The sequence below is a fragment of the Urtica dioica genome, chromosome 8 (genome assembly GCF_054948205.1).
Source record: "Urtica dioica subsp. dioica isolate 48M chromosome 8, U.dioica_male_clone48M_v1_H2, whole genome shotgun sequence".
In the NCBI taxonomy this organism is placed as follows: Eukaryota; Viridiplantae; Streptophyta; class Magnoliopsida; order Rosales; family Urticaceae; genus Urtica; species Urtica dioica.
Window position 1 is genome coordinate 5,605,906 of NC_142763.1, and position 17,065 is coordinate 5,622,970.

General features: G+C 32.3%; 1 pseudogene; it reads left to right on the forward strand.

Annotated features, from left to right (window-relative positions):
• Positions 1-7,500: 7,500 nt before the first annotated feature.
• On the forward strand, positions 7,501-8,703 carry LOC149387556 (pentatricopeptide repeat-containing protein At5g50390, chloroplastic pseudogene; annotated as a pseudogene).
• The last annotated feature ends 8,362 nt before the right edge of the window (positions 8,704-17,065 follow it).

Genomic DNA, 17,065 nt, shown 5'->3' on the forward strand with positions numbered 1-17,065 from the left:
AGTCACGTAGGTTCTGTGCGTACGTTTATATATATATATATATATATAGCGTGTATGTACTATGTATTAAAGTTAAACTATTTATATATCAGCGTGTGTTTTCTAATAAGTATAATAATAATATTAATATTAGGAGTAGGATTAGGGTTTGGGCTTTTATGGTTTGGGCTTTTAGGGTTTATTTAAACCATATTTAAACATCCACTCCTCTTCTTTTAACGCTTCTTCTCTGCTCTCTCTCCCCATCCTCTCTTGGTTTGAAAAATTCGTAGCTCCAATTAGGCATGCTTTCTTTTATCTCTGGTTCGGATTCCCTGAAAACGGTTTCTTAAAACGCTTGTGCTGGTTTCAAAAAAATTGGTTTTGCGTTGATTCTTTTTGGAAAAGTTAGGTTTAAGTGTCCTCTATCTAAATCTGCAATCGAAAAATATTTTTATGAAATACAGAATATTTTCCGATTATTTTCAAATCAGCGCACAGACCTGAGACCTATTCCCGATTTTCAGACTTTAAACGCTTACTTTGGATTCCACAAATTTGGTTTTGCCTTGATTCTTTTTGGAAACTTTAGGTTTAAATGTCTTCTATCTAAACCTTTAATCGAAAAATATTTTTATCAAATACAGAATATTTTCTGATTATTTTCAAAACCGTGCGCAGACAGTTTTTGACAAAAACTTTAAAGTTAGATCTTAGCACTTCTTTTATTTTTAATAAATAGTTAAAATATTATTTTGGCCGTGATGCCTTAACAAAAAGTGATCCAAATTATGTTTTGTACCTACTGGAATTTTTAAAGAAGTTTTCTCAGTGTTTTAATTTTTCACCGAAACCCTAATAGCCAAGGGTATTTTGGTAATTTCACTTTGAAAGTCGTTTTTGAAAATTTCCAGAACCTGAGTTGTCTTTAGAACTTCTTCAACAGTAGCTTAATAATTATTTTTTTTCCATCGATTAGGTTCCGAGTCGCGTAGCTTTTTTGACCCGTCTAGTTTTCCCGAGCCGTCCTCGACCAACGGTCGAAATTTCCGATATCCAGGTGAGAATAATCTCACTGCAACACGGATTAGTTAAAAGATATACTAAGTATTATGTGATATGAAGTATTTATGTATTGTGTGAATTTTTGTGTGTGTGTTTGTTCGGAATGTGCTTGTTATGATATGATATGACGATATGTGAGTTTATGTTATTATCTTATGCTGTGTGTTAGAATATCTATAACACGTCTTATGTTTCTAGCTATGTTATCATGTATGTTTTTATCTTATGTCGCTCATGCTTTTAACGTAATAAACACGATCAATAAGTTAAGTAAGCAAGAGAGTCGTACCGCCTCGAACTACGGAGGTAATTAGAGGAATTTCTCGAGCCGAACTACGGGCTCACATAGAGAGTTCCTCATATGTTTATGTATGTGACAGGACGTCCTATGGGAGGTCGCAGCCCCATGGTTCGTTTCCAAAGTGTACACTGAAATCGGTACGGCTACTCTAGGGGACCCCCGAACTAAAAATACGATAGACTTTTAATAGGGTATCTCATGTCACAGTTAGATTTAAAATACGAATAACCGGTTCATGCATTTTTATTTTTATTGCTTATGTTTTGTGAGTTATAGTTATTCTCGCTGAGCGTTAGCTCACACTATGTATATACGTCCGTGTTGTAGGTAAACAACATATGAACAAGTGAGGAGGGTGGATCAGCGGCGGCGATAGCGAGAGCGTTGGGTTATGGTTGCCGTTTTCGAAAATAAAAGACTTCCGCTTTGCTTTCAGTTTTTAATAATCCAAACCCAAGGTTTTATTGTTCATGGTTTAAGTTATGTTTTTCAATTTCGGGAAAGGTTACGACTTTATTTATGGTATTTATTTTACGATGGTATTTTGTTGGTTTTAAATTTCCATTATGCAACTTCGACTTTTTGGTTGTTTTCGTTCATCAAGTTTTAAATGAAAATTTATTTTTAGGTTATGAGTTTTCAAACTTTATATTTTAAGTTACGTTTGAAAATAAAAATTTACCTCAAATTTTCTAAAGTTTTTAAAAAAGTAAGATAAGTAAGATGGCCCGAAAAGTCGGGTCGTCACAGAGATAACGAAGTGAGATAAGCGAAGATACTCGTAGGAAAGTACGAGGTATCGAAATGACGCAGTGAGATAACGAAATGAGATATGCGAAGATAATGTACGATATATGATGGGTTTACCTTTTCTTTCAATACTTCATTCTCTGTCAAAGAATATGTATCCGCTACGATCTCATTATCCGTCAAAGAATCTATGATGAAGCTATTTCCTATAAAAATAAATATAAATAAAGATTAATAAGCGAAATTTCTTTCATAATTGAACAAATTGAACAAGTAAATAAATGCATCGGTAATTTTTATTTCTAAATTAGAATATTCAAAGGATGAGCATTTTTGGATTAATTCTATACGATGCTTATAATATAATTAAATAACATTGGAAAATCCAAACAGTTAATAAATATCATTAAATGAATGGGCATATTATGATAAATAAGTTATGGCATCAACCAACTAAAGGAGTTTAATAAAGCATTATTCTACTACGTTGCCATATTGACATGTCACAAAATTTATCAACTAGCATGTATGGAAAAATATAATTTTTTTCTCAAATACTAATTGACTTGAAGAATTAGTACTTAGTTCTCATAACAAAACAAAAAAAGGGAATTGCATTTACAGATATGCCTTGTATCATTTCATTGTGCCAAGAGATGCTTTGAACAAGTTGGTAGTTCAATTTTATTTTTAATTTTTTTTATTTTTAATTTTTTCGTTTTGTGCTATTTATGAGAACTTTTTGACCATGTTAAACAAAATAGATTGATCATTGACCTTATAAAAAAAACAGTGTGCTATGTAAAACAAAAAATAAAACTAATAAATTATCACTAATGGTACACCTCTTTTTGGATATTTGAAGAGTGACCTAATTAATATTAATGTCGATATTTGGGGAGTGCATATAAAATCTAATCTAAAATTGGATATATATAAAAAAAATTGCACATTCTGTAATAAATATTTTTGACTTATTGAAGATTTATATAAATGGTGGAATTTTGAGGGGGAACGTATCCTAATAATTTGAGTAATATTTATATGGATAACTTTTTAAAATTGGCTTATACATAGTAAATTGTTTTTCTAAGGTGAATGCAGATTGCAAAATATGAGGTTGAGGGACATCGAATGTAAAATTTATCGGACCTTTCTATTAAAAGAACATTATTACTTTATGTTTAGGGGAAAAAAATCCTATTTATCCTCTAAGTTGTGCATCTATTTGTGTGTCTTTTGAGCATACTGTTTATTACTTAAGTCTCCCTAAAAATAGTTATTTAGTAACTCAAATACATCCTTTCGATTAGGTCAGAGATCTCTCGGTTTCGCTTCATATATCTTTTTTCTTCTTCTTCTTTTTGAGCTGCGGTTTCTGTTTGGCTGTTTCGTATGATATATTTTTCGAAGATTTTACATTGCTGATTCAGTATTTGGATCTGAAATGTGACACGATGATATGCGAGAGAGAGAGAGAGAGAAGGCGAGAGACTACTGATTATAACAGAATGATCTCATAATGAAATCTTACGTTGGAAAATACGAGATTGCAGAACAAAAAGCTATGGAGACAGAGATAATCAAGAAAGAAATAGAAACAGCAATTACGAAACGAACTAAACATGCATAGCTAGAAATTACGAAATAAAACGAAAAATTAGATTATTCTTCGATCATATTTAATCTGATACATGGTTGAGCTTGAGGTTTCTAATCTTGCAATGGAAAACAATAAAATAATAAGTATGTGAAGCCACGAAATTAGTGGTTTGTAAATAGATTCCAGTAATTAATTAAATACATGAAACGAAAAAAAAAATATAAAAAATAAAATAAAAACGCTCGCTTCAGTTAGTTATTGTATATATCAAATAAGGATGTGTTTTCCAGGAACTAATAAGAGTAAACATGAATGTGTTTTTGAATAGATTTTTAAATTTATTTTTAGGAAGGCTCTTTCTTTTTGTTAATAGATTCTTATCGGTATATAAGTGAGAAGCCAGTGCTGATTGAGCCATTAGTAAGCTTTAGATTTGGGAAGCACTATCGTGGGACAAAAATCTGGGCTTGTTATGTAGATGGGAAAAAGTAGTTGTAAATGGTTTGACTAGAAAAAAAAAAAAGAGAACTCTTATATTTGACTACCATGCATGGTATACCTCTTTTTATTACCCACCGGTGGTCTTGTACTTTGAGAGCGGAATTTGGTTGGACTCGATAAGCTTAATATCTTCGACGACGAGCTCATAGTGCACCTTAACCTCATCGGCAGTTTTCCTGCCAACGGCTCTTGCAACCTTGACCCAACGGTCAGGGCTTTCCTTGTCGAACAAGGCAAGAGCACGGTCGAAGGCCTTGTTTTGCTTGTCGGTCCATGACGGCATTGTGGAGGAAGCCATTTGTGTTTTGAGCTTGAGAGAGATGGGAAGATATATGTATATATATATATATATATATATATATATATATATATATATATATATATAAGAACGGGAATAGTATAATTGAAAAAAGAGCTTCAAAGAGGATATTAGAACTTTGTCTAAGTGTGAGTGATGGTTTGAATGAAAAATAAAAGAATGCAAGGCTTGCTTTTTACAAGGGGAAAAGAGTGAGGGGTGAGGTGGGATGTGGCTAGTTGTCACGGATGTGCCTTGTTAAGTTTTTATGACATTTGAAAAATAAAATGGCAGCAAAACTGCTCAAATTTACTCTAATCGATATTTATACTCATTTTTTCCTTGGGCAAAAATATCTCATGTTACGTATTAATACTTTCGCCGTTAAAATTTATGTTTGAACTTAACGGTGCAAGTAGTTACGGCATTACTAAACAGTAACATGTGGTATTTTTGCAAAAAAAAAAAAAAATGAGCATATAAGTAGTGTTTTGTCTAAACATTTAATATTTTTGCCACTATTATTAGTTATTTGTCTCCTTAGGAACCACATTTCACTTGGGTGTTTATGAGTTGAAAGGGGGAAGAGGGATATTTTATCTCTTTATTTTATTTTTTATTATTAGCATGGAAGCACGTACGTATAGTTGAGGACTAAGAAACGCTGTCTTGATCATTTTTCCATACTTGCAAAATAAAATCGGAAATAGTGTATGCATGTTCACGTTTTAGCATGCTTCCATTTTTTTTTCTTTCTATTTTTTTTTACTGTTATTTGGACTCTTCTTTCATTGTGAACTATACCAGTTTATTTCTATCTAAAGAAACAAAACTACGTTTTGGCATATTAATTGTATATGATTATCTGTTGATGCAAACAAAAAAATTAAAATTTAAAATGATAAATAATCAGGTAGTAAAAACATGAATGTAAAAATGGAATAAAAATAATACTTCATTGATATTGATCAAGAAAGGAATGATATATGAGAGGTTGAGCACATCCCAACTAGGTTGACACCCACTCAACTCTCAACATTTAACATTCAGTTTGTATTTACAATTACAACCATATATCCAATGGAAAGGAAACAAACAACACCAAAAAGTCTTTTGAACCATATATCAAAATATTACTTCCTTCTTCAAAGTAACAATTCATGATATGATATATAATAATATTTTGAACCGAATACATAATAAGACAATACGATAAAATTAACCGTCCTATTAATGGAATATAAATTATACCTTTATAAATCACATAATCAAATCAAGTTGTAGTAGCAGTAGGAGTTGATATATGAGAAGTTTTTTTTAATATATATTTATTTTTAATTAAAAAAAATCGGTTAAATAACCGATATCCAGATTTTCCCAAAATCAAATCCGATATCCGGTCCAGTTTTGTAAACCGGATCGGTTATCCGAATCTGAATTTCGGTTAGCTGACGTGGCTCCAAATTTCGGTTTCGGTTCGGTTAGGATATCGGTTTTATCCGATTTTCGGTTCGGTTTTGTACAGCCCTACAAAAAATCATTCATTTTGATTTTTAAATTATTGGTATATTATTAGCTAGTTAGGTTTATCTAAAAATTAGAGATAGTCCAAATAAAAAAAATAAAATAAAAAAGGCAGATGTGAATAGATTTACATATTGATGTATGCAATTTATATGTAGTATAACTGTATAAAAAAATTGCTAAATCGATAAGAATTTTGATTATTTTGATGTAAACTTAAAACAATTGTTATTTTGTTAAATAATTAGTTTTATATGATTATTTTTTTAAAATAAATTGTTTTATTTTGAAAAATAAAATTCATTTTTAATCATGTAACTCAAAGTTAATCATAGACTTCATCAAGATATATTCAAAACAAATGAGTTTATTTTTATTAAAAAAAAAAAGTAAATTATAAAATTATGAGCCTCTATATTCGCTTTATTCTAGATTTCAACTCTTAAAAATATACACAACGAACTCGATACATCCAACAAAATAAAACTAAACTCATTTTTTTATGGTGTAAAGGAATAGATATTTCTTTCCTTAAATCGTATTTCTTTTAAAAAAAATATTAGACAAAATAATCGTTATAAATTGATTGCATATTTATATTTAAATTATTCATGAAAAATTTAATTTGTATCGACACTTTTGAATTTTTATTAAATTTATGTATCTAGAACCAAGGATTTAAAAGCAGACGAATTTCCAAGAATTTCGTCCGAAAATTCGTTTCCGGCGAGTCAACGGCCGTCAAAAGGGTAATATGTCGTTTCGTCGTCGTTTTTTGATTTTGTCGTTTTTCGCTGATTTTCGTCGTTTGTCGTTTTTACTATCGTTTTTGCTGCTGTCGTTTTTTTTTAAATATTATATACAATGTATCAAGTATTACAACAAAATATTATAAAAAATTTAGTCTTCAAATATTTTGTGAAGATTCTATTTCATTTGAAAATATTACATACAAAATATTATATAAAAAATATTACATACAAAATAGCTCAAATTTATAAAATATTATACATTAATAGCACAAATTTATAAAATATTATATATATACAACTTTCTATTAAAAAAAGATTATATACATAATGTATTTTATTTATATATGTTTAAAAATTGAAAAATATATTTATGTATTACATGTATATATTTTAAATATATTTTGCCACATTTTTTTCGTTCGGTTTTTCATCGGGTTGTCGTTTTTCCATGGAAAACGGTATTTGAAAACTTCAAATCGAATACCCTTTTCCACATTTTTTCCGTTCGGTTTTCCATCGACTTGTCGATTTTCCGTAAATCAGAAAGCTCGAAACGGTAACGAAAATGACATTTTTTTCCTTGCCTAGAACTACTAATTTTTCAATGAACTATTATTAATTTTAACAAAGGTCGGATCTCGCTATCTACAAATGTGGTTTCTTGGGTCACTAAGCCAACTACTTTTTTTTTTTTTGTATTTTATGTCAGTGATTTAAAAAGTATTTTATGTTCAGTCTTCAGACAAACAGTCAAAACAACATAGGCGGAGTTAACAATGCAAGAAACCGTTTCTTTCAGGCTTCAGACCATTTCACGTTCACGTTCTCCATAGTCTTCAGGATCTGCTCAAGGCTCGCCTCGCTGGCGCACGGCAAGCAAGCCCACGCCGACCTCGTGAGCCACGGCTACGGATTCGACCTCGTCGCCAACACCGCGCTCATCGACTTCTACGGAAAGTGGGGCAGCGCCGAGGACGCCCGCAACGTGTTCGACAAAATGCCGCTCAAGAACGTGATCACGTGGAGCGCGATGATCGCCGCGTACGGCAACCACGGGCTCGGGAGCGAGGCCATCGAGCTCTTCGAGAGGATGACGAGGGAGAACAACCGGATGACTATCCCCAACCACGTCACGTTCCTCGCGGTCGTCTCGGCTTGTTCCTACTCGGGCCTCTCCGATCAAGGCTGGGCGATCTTCGAGTCGATGAGCAGAGACCACAAGGTCAAGCCTCGGGCGATGCACTACGCGTGCATGATCGAGCTGCTCGGGAGAGAAGGTTGGTTGGAAGAAGCCCACGAGATGATACTGAAAGCCCCGTTCGAGCCCAATATCAACATGTGGGCTGCGCTTCTCACCGCTTGCCGGGTCCACGGGGATTTGGAGCTCGGGAGAATCGCCACCGAGAAGATCTACGGAATGGAGGCGGAAAAGCTCAACGGCTATCTAGTCCTCTTGAGAATATACAAGGTCACAGGAAAGGCAAAGGAAGCTTCTTCCGTGCTTCGGACCCTGAAAAGGAAGGGTCTGAGGATTTTGCCGGCGTGCACTTGGATAGAGGTGAAGAAACAGGCCCACGTGTTTCGGTCTGGAGACAAGACCCATGCGGAAACCGAAAAAATCTACCGGAAACTTGAGGAACTGACGGCCGAGATCACAGAGCTCGGGTACGTCCCCGAGCGAGGCTCTGTGCTCGACGAACGCGAAGAACGGTCGTCGCATCAGAGCGAGAAACTCGCGATCTCGTTCGGGATCATCAGTACTTCCGACGGGACGCTGCTGCAGATCGTGCAGGGCCATCGGGTCAGCGGCGATTGCCACTCCGCGATCAAGTTGATCGCTTTGGTCGCCAGGAGAGAAATCGTTCTCAGGGACGCTAGTAGGTTTCACCATTTCAAAGATGGAGGTTGTTCTTGTGGAGATTATTGGTAATTTCTTTCAACAATTATACTACACCTTGTTTCATTTTACTTCTATTCTTCAGTTAGTATCATAAAGATGGGAATTGCTCTTGTGGAGATTATTGGTGACATTCTTGTCTTTCTTTTTCAAGCACACAACTTTAATGTTAAGATTGTCCATTTAATCATAGCTCAATAATAAATAAAAATTGGCCTACTCTTGTTATTCAGTTGTGAGTAATTTTTATTTATTCTTTTATTGAGAGGTGATTTGAGAATTGCATGTAATCATCCTCATCGGCTTCGACGTTGTTTACATCGTCTTTGCTGAGCACATTTCCTCTCTTTTCTTGCCTAGCTTCCCACTTTTACACTGTCTTTCCATTCCTCATTGGACTCATTGCCATAACCTTCTCTCTCTCCATCAAATTCCTTACCAGCAACTACACATTCCAATCACAGCAACTTAATTAATGTTATATATATTTCTGATATCGATTAGGAAATCCAATTACCACTTCCTCCAACAGAGAAAGCGTGAACATTGGGCTGCAATTGCTGATTACTGTTATTATTGTTATGGTTGTCTCCACCGTCCTGTCAAATAAATTAGGGTCAAGCGACTATATAACCAAATAGAATTTAAACTTTTACAAAATAGCCATAGTTTGCCAACTATAAGCAAACTAGCCAAAGTAAGATTAATCTAGGCTGTATTAAATTTAATCTCAACGAACTATAAAGACAAAATGTAAGTTTTATGAAGGCTGGATTAAAATTAATCGAGGCAGGATTAAAAGTCATAGTACTCTCAATTGACTATTTTGCTATACCTAATGAAACTATGGCTATTTTGCAAAAGTCATAGTTTGAATTGGCTATTTCATATCATTTTTCCTTTACATAATCATGTTTCCTAGGACACAAAAAGTTCAATTCTAATTATTATTTATATATGGTATTTTTGGAAGCGTTAGTAAGCTTGAGTAAGAGAATTGAAATTGAATGTACGTCCGTACAGTTTGGTCTCAACGGCTATATTCATGTTGATTATCTTTGATGCCCAAATTTAATCGATATAGACATGAATATCGAATTTTGATTTCAGCAAACTTCACAAATTTTAGACAGTCTTAGAATTTTATTTTGGTTCAAGTTTGAGTGGTGACATAGAAACAATTAAAAAAAAAAAAAAAAAAAAAAAAGAGCGGGCGTATGTTGCCTCATTGTTACATGTTAGTTTCCTTTTTTATACAATCTGCTGTAATCTCATGATAGTAGCGATGCAAGAGGACACAATCCTCATAATAAAGATATTTATGTCAAATTTTAGAGGACTCCATTATGACAAATTTGTGGATTTGATATCTGGGATTTTCATGATAATCTTGCCCTGCCTTGACATTATTGGAGAGCTAGCTAGCTATTCTCTCAAGCAGGACCGGCTATAATTTTTTTAGGACCTTTCATTTTAGGACGCCTTTATATTTATTAACTTATTTAGATTATTCTATAATTGATTTATTAACGGGTCTAGTTTTACATACATAGACTTAATTTCTTAAGTGAAATTTGTTGTAACTAGTCAAATTTGTCATTCTTATTAGGGGAATAGCCCAAGTTTCATTTTGTTAAGCAAATAGCCTATATTTTCGGCTCAGACCATAACGCCCTTGGTAAATTTGCGAATAAGTTAATTTAATTAACCTACTGGAGTGAGTTAGGTTAATTAATTAACTTCTTGGTTGAATATTAGTTTAGGTTCTGATTTTTTTGTGAGTAAAGTTAATTTACTAAATTATTGAATTCGGACTTAGGTTAATTAATTGAATGCTTTGAATATCAATTGTCTTAAGTTATGATTTTTTAAAATTTTTTGTGAATTTCAAATCATTCACGAATCAGTTAATTAATTAACCTAACTCACTCCAGTAGGTTAATTAAATTAATCGATTCGCGAATTTACAAAGTGTCTCTCCTCAATCTCCTCCATCGCCGCCGATTTCCTCTCCGCCGCCGGTTCCTCTCCCCCTACCGATTTTCGAGTCAATCTGAGCCGTCGATTCTCCGAGCATCGCCGCCGCCGGAGCTCGACGCAATCGACGCCGTCTATGGCGGATCTTGACGGCGTCTATGGCAGATCTTGACAGCGTTTATGGCGGATCTTGACAGCGTCTATGGCGGATCTCATCGGCGACGTTAAGGATCAGCAACGAGGATGGACGACGATTGTCGACGATGTGGCTGCGTGAAATGGATCGGCGGCGTGAAGTGGATCGGTAGTGTGAAATGGACGAAGATGAGAACGAGTTTAGGTTTAGGTTTTGGGAAAATTGAGTTTTGCTCTTATATGTGAGGGTTATTTAAATAGTGAAATATTAGTTGGGCTATTCACTTAATTTATTTAAACTTGGACTATTCTCCTAATATTGGTGGGTTGATTGATTAGTATGCTCACTCTCTCTTATCCATAACATAGATAATAAGAGGGAATGCCAATTCCAACTTTAACCATAGGTCGCCACGTGGTTTCGCCATATGGACACACGTGGCAGATTTTGGTTTTTTTTTTTTGTTCTCTTTCTTGCGTCATCTTCTCTTCTCTCTCTTTTTTTTTCTTTCTTTCTTTCCAATCCCAAGTTTCTCTCTCTCTCTCTCTCTCTCTGGCATCGTTTGGCATAGCTTTGTTTAAAAAAAAACGCTTTTAGATTCAGTTTTTGGAAAAAACTGTTTTTTTTTTTAACTGACAGGTGTTTGGTAAGCTGTTTATAAAACAGTTGTTGTTGGTAACAAAAACTGATTTTGCGTTTGGTAAAATAAATATATTATAGTAAAAAGACTAAAATAGACATAAAATAAATATTTAACAGTGTTATGGATAATCACGTGAGGATATTAAAGTAATTTTATATCAAATACAAAAACGCTTTTTCTAAAAGCTAAGATTCGTAGCTTTTGTGACTCATGTACAATTTTTAAAATCGTTTTTGAAATTTTTTCTAAAAACTGTTTTACCAAACAGTAAGATTGCATTTTGGTTTTTGCTAACAGCAAAAACAGGCTTAAAAAAACTGTGACAAACACGTCCTATATATATATATATATATACAAGCATAATACTTGCGCGTTGCCGCAGAGAATTGATGCATTTCAATAATAATGTTCATAATTTTTGTTGATAAATCATGATGTAGTTAATGTTTTTCATAAATCACAAAAATTAGTAAAAACGATAATAAAAAAGGGTTATACTTGTATTTTAAGTAATATCATTATCGTATTATAGATATAATATTAAACAAAATAATTATTTGAAGTAAAATTACATTAATGTAACTAAGGTCAAGCGGCTAAATGGCCAAATAGAACTTAAGGATTTGCAAAATAGCCAAAGTTTATCAAGTATAAGCAAAATAGCCAAGCTGCGATTATTAATCCAGGCAGGATTAAATTTAATCCACACAAAATATCGGGATTAAATTTAATCCAGGCAGGATTAATTTAGTCCAGGGATGAGAGTAATGGCTATTTTGATTAACCTAATGAAACTATGGCTATTTTGCAAAAGCCATAGTTTGAATTGGCTAGTTCATGCCATTTTTCCTTAATTAAACCATATATAATCATCCCAACCTTTTCTTTTAACGCTTCTTCTCTGCTCTATCTCCCTTATCCCTCTCTTGGTTTAGAAATTCGCAGCTCTTTTTAGGTATGCTTTCTTTACTCTCTGGTTCGGATTCCCTGAAAACGGTTTCTTAAAACGCTTGTGCTGGTTTCAAAAAAATTGTTTTTGCGTTGATTATTTTTGGAAAAGTTAGTTTTAAGTGTCTTCTATCTAAATCTTTAATCGCAAAATATTTTTATGAAATACATAATATTTTCCGATTATTTTCAAATCAGCGCACAGACCTGAGACCTATTCCCGACTTTCAGACTTTAAACGCTTACTTTGGATTCAACAAATTTGGTTTTGCGTTGATTCTTTTTGAAAACTTTAGGTTTAAATGTCTTCTATCTAAACCTTTAATTGAAAAATATTTTTATCAAATACTGAATATTTTCTGATTATTTTCAAAACGGTACGCAGACAGTTTTTGACAAAAACTTTAAAGTTAGATCTTAGCACTTCTTTTATTTTTAATAACTAGTTAAAATATTATTTTTGTCCGTGATGACTTTACAAAAAGTGATCCAAATTATGTTTTATATGTACTGGATTTTTACAAAAGTTTTCTCAGAGTTTTAATTTTTCACCGAAACCCTAATAGCCAAGGGTATTTTCGTAATTTCACGTTGAATGTCGTTTCTGAAAATTTCCAGAACCTACAGTACGTCTTTTTCCGATTAGGTTCCGATTCTCTTAGAGCGTACAATTCCTTCGACGATCTACGATCGTAACTCTCGATATCCAGGTGAGAATAATCTCACTATAACACAGATTAGTTCAAAATAAATTTGATGACTGTTTATTCATGATATGAATTGTTTATAGATTTATACGTTTGAGTATGCGATTTGTTATTTGATTGCGTGACTAGTTGAAGTAGTATGCGATTTATGTGTTGTATGCCATGTGGTGTTATGTTAAAGTAGATTTGAGATACATGTTTTATTCTAGTCACGTTTTTGTATGAGGTTATATATATAAAATATTATGCTCATGTCATATCAGTATGTAACGTAAGATTCAAAGTGAAAAGATAAAGTTAAGCAAGGGAGTCATACCGCCTCGAGCTACGGAGGTATTATGGAGAATTTCTCGGGCCGAGGCTCAAATGGGGAAATTTCTCGGGCCGAGGCCCTAATAAGTTTATTAGCTAGATTAAGCGAAGTGTGGGCTTTGCAACCCCACATCTCCGTCTCTAAAGTGATCACTGAAATAGGTATGACTACCCTAGGGGCACCCCGAACTAAAAGTTGATAGAAGCAAGAAAAGAAAGATCAATTCATCAATTAGTTTAAAATACTAATAATCGGTTCATGCATTGCATTACTTTTTTTTTTGTGAGCTTTATATTATTCTCGCTGAGCGTAAGCTCATCTCTTCGAAAAAAATATACGTCTGTGTTGTAGGTAAACAACTTGCTAGGAACTGAGCAGGGCGGACTAGCGGCGTCGAAAGCGAGAGGGTTGGGTCATGGTTTCCATTCACGAATTAAGTCTTCCGCTACAAATTATTAAGAAATAAAGTTTAAAGTTTTGTTTTCGTTATTAAGAAATAAGTCTTCCGCTACGAGTTTTTAAGAAATAATTTTTAAAGGTTTTTATTTTCATTTACTTCGAAGTTTCAAAGAGTTTTATATTTTGGTTGAGATTTAGATTATGGATTATGTTTTAGTAATATTTGCCGTTATGTTTTGGGTTTTAAATTCGAATATGCAACTTTGATTGTTTTTCCTTTGTTGTTTTCGTTCATCAAGTTTTTAAATGAAAAATTATTTTTAAGTCATTAGTTTTCAAACTTTATATTTCAAGTTATGTTTAAAAAAAAAAATTTCCTCAAATTTTCTAAAGTTTTAAAAAGTAAGATAAGTAAGACGGTCCGAAAAGTCGGGTCGTCACAAGTGTTGCGCCATATTTGGCGCAACACTAAAATCAATTAAACATCCACGCCATTTTGGCGTGGGATATAGGGTATGGTTGGACTCCACCCTGACGCCATTCAGTGGGAATGACGTTCGGGTGGAGTTGGTCTGAAGCCTGAAAGAAACGGTTTCTTGCATTGTTAACTCCGCCTATGTTGTTTTGACTGTTTGTCTGAAGACTGAACATAAAATACTTTTTAAATCACTGACATAAAATACAAAAAAAAAGTAGTTGGCTGAGTGACTCAAGAAACCACATTTGTAGATAGCGAGATCCGACCTTTGTTAAAATTAATAATAGTTCATTGAAAAATTAGTAGTTCTAGGCAAGGAAAAAAATGTCATTTTCGTTACCATTTCGAGCTTCCTGATTTACGGAAAATCGACAAGTCGATGGAAAACCGAACGGAAAAAAATGTGGAAAAGAGTATTCGATTTGAAGTTTTCAAATACCGTTTTCCATGGAAAAACGACAACCCGATGAAAAACCGAACGAAAAAAATGTGGCAAAATATATTTAAAATATATACATGTAATACATACATATATTTTTCAATTTTTAAACATATATAAATAAAATACATTATTTATATAATCTTTTTTAATAAAAAATTGTATATATATATAATATTTTATAAATTTGTGCTATTAATGTATAATATTTTATAAATTTGAGCTATTTTGTATGTAATATTTTTTATATAATGTTTTGTATGTAATATTTTCAAATGAAATAGAATCTTCACAAAATATTTGAAGACTAAATTTTTTTATAATATTTTGTTGTAATACTTGATACATTGTATATAATATTAAAAAAAAAACGACAGCAGCAAAAACGACAGTAAAAACGACAAACGACTAAAATCAGCGAAAAACGACAAAACCGAAAAACGACGACGAAACGACATATTACCCTTTCGACGGCCGTTGACTCGCCGGAAACGAATTTTAGGACGAAATTCTTGGAAATTCGTCTGCTTTTAAATCCTTGGTTCTAGGTACATAAATTTAATAAAAATTCAAAAGTGTCGATACAAATTAAATTTTTCATGAATAATTTAAATATAAATATGCAATAAATTTATAACGATTATTTTGTCTAATATTTTTTTAAAAAGAAATACGATTTAAGGAAAGAAATATCTATTCATTTACACCATAAAAAATGAGTTTAGTTTTATTTTGTTGGATGTATCGAGTTCGTTGTGTATATTTTTAGGAGTTGAAATCTAGAATAAAGTCAATATAGCGGCTCATAATTTTATAATTTACTTTTTTTTTATAAAAGTAAACTCATTTGTTTTGAATATATCTCGATGAAGTCTATGATTAACTTTGAGTTACATGATTAAAAATGAATTTTATTTTTCAAAACAAAACAATTTATTTTAAAAAAATAATCATATAAAACTAATTATTTAACAAAATAACAATTCTTTTAAGTTTACATCAAAATAATCAAAATTCTTATCGATTTAGCAATTTTTTTATACAGTTATACTACATATAAATTGCATACATCAATATGTAAATCTATTCACATCTAATATTTGCCTTTTTTTTTATTTTTTTTTATTTGGACTATCTCTAATTTTTAGATAAACCTAACTAGCTAATAATATACCAATAACAAAAAATCAAAATGAATGATTTTTTGTAGGGCTGTACAAAACCGAACCGAAAATCGGATAAAACCGATATCCAAACCGAACCGAAACCGAAATTTGGAACCACGTCAGTTAACCGAAATTCAGATTCGGATAACCGATCCGGTTTACAAAACTGGATCGGATATCGGATTTGATTTTGGGAAAATCTGGATATCGGTTATTGAACCGATTTTTTTTAATTAAAAATAAATATATATTAAAAAAAACTTCTCATATATCAACTTCTACTGCTACTACAACTTGATTTGATTATGTGATTTATAAAGGTATAATTTATATTCCATTAATAGGACAGTTAATTTTATCGTATTGTCTTATTATGTATTCGGTTCAAAATATTATTATATATCATATCATGTTTAATGTTGAGAGAGAGTTGAGTGGGTGCCAACCTAGTTGGGATGTGCTCAACCTCTCATATATCATTCCTTTCTTGATCAATATCAATGAAGTATTATTTTTATTCCATTTTTACATTTATGTTTTTACTACCTGATTATTTATCATTTTAAATTTTAATATTTTTATTTGCATCAACAGATAATCATATACAATTAATATGCCAAAACGTAGTTTTGTTTCTTTAGATAGAAATAAACTGGTATAGTTCACAATGAAAGAAGAGTCCAAATAACAGTAAAAAAAAAAAGAAAGAAAAAAAAAATGGAAGCATGCTAAAACGTGAACATGCATACACTATTTCCGATTTTATTTTGCAAGTATGGAAAAATGATCAAGACAGCGTTTCTTAGTCCTCAACTATACGTACGTGCTTCCATGCTAATAATAAAAAATAAAATAAAGAGATAAAATATCCCTCTTCCCCCTTTCAACTCATAAACACCCAAGTGAAATGTGGTTCCTAAGGAGACAAATAACTAATAATAGTGGCAAAAATATTAAATGTTTAGACAAAACACTACTTATATGCTCAATTTTTTTTGCAAAAATACCACATGTTACTGTTTAGTAATGCCGTAACTACTTGCACCGTTAAGTTCAAACATAAATTTTAACGGCGAAAGTATTAATACGTAACAAAATTTGTAACATGAGATATTTTTGCCCAAGGAAAAAATGAGTATAAATATCAATTAGAGTAAATTTGAGCAGTTATTCCGCCATTTTATTTTTC